The following is a 3,034-nucleotide window of genomic DNA, read 5'->3' as shown; positions in this document are numbered from 1 at the left end:
TGAGCAGTGTCTAAAGCCTGAGATTATTTTGGAGGCCTAAACCTAAATATTTTTTTTTAAATTTTTTTCTTTTTTTAATTTTGTAAATGAAGTTTATTATATGCTTGCTGTGGCTTAAAATAAAATTACTGCTTAATAAATCCAAATGATCTCACTTATTCCCTATTCTGGTACATAGTTTACAAAAATATTTTAAGCATATATATATATTTTAAGCTAGCGTATGCATTTAATATACATAAAATATTTATACTAATGAAAGGAAATTTTAAAGTACTTTATTAAGATTTTCTCTCTTACAGTTGCAGTGGATGGTTGATTAATCTGGATGGAGATCTGATTAGTACTTCTTTTTTTTTCATTTATTTTTATCAGTTGAAAGCTAATTACTTTACAATATTGTAGTGGTTTTTGCCATACATTGACATGAATCAGCCATGGATTTACATGTGTTCCCATCCCGATCCCCCCTCCCACCTCCCTCCCCACCCCATCCCTCTGGGTCTTCCCAGTGCACCAGCCCTGAGCACTTGTCTCATGCATCCAACCTGGGCTGGTGATCTGTTTCACCCTTGATAGTATACTTGTTTCAATGCTGTTCTCTCTGAACATCCCACCCTCGCCTTCTCCCACAGAGTCCCAAAGTCTGTTCTGTACATCTGTGTCTCTTTTTCTGTTTTACATATAGGGTTATCATTACCATCTTTCTAAATTCCATGTATATGTGTTAGTATACTGTATTGGTCTTTATCTTTCTGGCTTACTTCACTCTGTATAATGGGCTCCAGTTTCATCCATCTCATTAGAACTGATTCAGATGAATTTTTTTTAATGGCTAATATTCCATGGTGTATATGTACCACAGCTTCCTTATCCATTCATCTGCTGATGGGCATCTAGGTTGCTTCCATGTCCTGGCTATTATAAACAGTGCTGCGATGAACACTAGAAATACATTTTCATACATGTATAGTTATTTAATTTTATTAGGCCAGAGTTTTAAACAAATGTTTCTTGTTTGGGGTGCACGTGTCTCTTTCAGATCTAGTTTCCTTGGTGTGTATGCCCAGGAGTGGGATTGCTGGGTCATATAGCAGTACTTCTTTAAGAAAAAATGGATTTTTTCCCTAAGGAGACTCTGGCCCTGCTCAAGACAGTGTCCTCAACTGTGATGTCAGCCTCACTACAGATTGGCCGGCAGTAAAACACACATTACACATAGTTGGCGATGCAGAAGAGTAGTATAATCTTGAGATCTAACTGCTAAAGATCTAACAAAATCTTGCCTGAGAAACATTTGGACAATTGCATGAAAGATGGACAACGTTACACATTCAGAGCCATGGATTCTCTAAAAATCTACCTCTATATGTAGTCAGAGTGGCAGAAATTATTTTTATTGAACTTTGTGCTTTGTTGTGGTTCTGTAAAACTTTACTGAGAAATGTTCAAAAAAAAAAAAAAAAAAACAGAGTGGCAGAAATTATTTTTATTGAACTTTGTGCTTTTGTTGTGGTTCTGTAAAACCTTACTGAGAAATGTTCAAAAAAAAAAAAAAAAAGTCCAGTGAAACACATCTCTGAGTTTACCTCAAAGATGTTGTTGAGGATACTGCTTACCATATTACAAAGTCTTTGGGGATCTTCGGGGATTTCTTTTTGTTTTAATCCAAGGAATATTTTTGTTTTCATCCTTTTAAATGCTTTACCTAAATTTGCCTGAAGTTTGAAATTTACTCTTATTTTATAAACACACATCTTTTTTTTTTTTTTTAAAGATTTTTGTTGTTTAGATCTTCCATCCCAAACTGGAAACAATATTTCAGTTGTGCTTGTGGGAATATTGTGTGTGTGTGTGAAAGTCACTCAGTTGTGTCCGACTCTTTGTGACTTCATGGACTGTAGCCCACCAGGCTCCTCTGTCCGTGGGGATTCTCCAGGCCAGAATACTGGAGTGGGTAGCACGTTCACTTCTCCAGGGGATCTTCCCAGCCTAAGGACGGAACCCAGGTCTCCCACATTGCAAGTGAATTCTTTACTGTCTGAGCCACAGGGAAGTCCTGTGGGAACATTAATGCATGTTAAATGAATTAAACATTCACATGCGCACCACCAGGTATCTGAGTGGCACCAGAAGGTCCTGAAGTCACTAGGAAAGGATTATAGGGAGTGGGATAGAGTCCTGATGAGGGATACGATCCTGAAAGGGCAGGGTATGACACTGGTGGTCCCCTGGCTCCTGGTGGAACAGTGCCCCATGGAATAAGTTGTGCTGCCTCCGGTGCGTGGGAGGAGGAGGATCAGAGTATGGCCCTGGAGATGGATGTGGCATATTAGGGGCAGGATCCTGCCCTCCCATTCCCAGTGCCCACAGTCCAGAATACACAGTTCCCCATGGACCTAAGGGACCATCTGCAGTTGGAACTGTGTGTGCACCGTATTGTCTTGGCAGCTCTTGAAAAGGCACAAGTCCACGAAGATTATGGCCCTGTTAAGCCAGGGCGTGGCACAGTTAGAGCTGGATAAGGACCCCCAGGTTGGGGTGTGATGGTCCAGAAGGAGGAAGGGATGTCCCAGGTCCAGGAGGTGGTCTGGTGGGAGGCACAGAAGAAGACATTCTGTTGGTGTGGGTCCAAAATGCAAAGTGGAGGGTGTTACACGTGGCGGAGTCCAGACACATAGAAAGTGGAGTACTTGGGTTATTCCAAGTGTTGGAACCTAGCCGGCCTTGAGAAGTTTGGCCAGGTTCTGTACTACTCACAGCAGAGGTTTTGGCAGGGTAGGTTCAGGCAGTGCATCAGTCAAAGAAAATTCATGAGCCATTTTCCCAGCAGGATCTGAACCTGCAGCAAGATCTAAAAGCAATGGCTCCCAGGGAACTGGGTGCTGTAAAACTGTGGCAGCTGTGCCTCCAATAGAGGGGTGATGGGGTTGGGGGCATTCCTGGGGCGGGTAGGTAACATCACCAGTAGCATCAGCGGCAGGCAGCTCCTCCTTTAAACATGTGTAAGTAAATGAATAGATTTAATTTTATT

General features: G+C 41.5%; 1 pseudogene; it reads right to left on the bottom strand.

The window, feature by feature from the left end:
• Positions 1 to 2,089: 2,089 nt before the first annotated feature.
• On the bottom strand, positions 2,090 to 2,822 carry LOC136146407 (MAPK-interacting and spindle-stabilizing protein-like pseudogene; annotated as a pseudogene).
• Between the last annotated feature and the right edge of the window lie 212 nt (positions 2,823 to 3,034).

This window comes from Muntiacus reevesi, chromosome 14 (genome assembly GCF_963930625.1).
Source record: "Muntiacus reevesi chromosome 14, mMunRee1.1, whole genome shotgun sequence".
NCBI lineage: Eukaryota > Metazoa > Chordata > Mammalia > Artiodactyla > Cervidae > Muntiacus > Muntiacus reevesi.
This window is presented reverse-complemented; position numbering and strand designations above follow the sequence as displayed.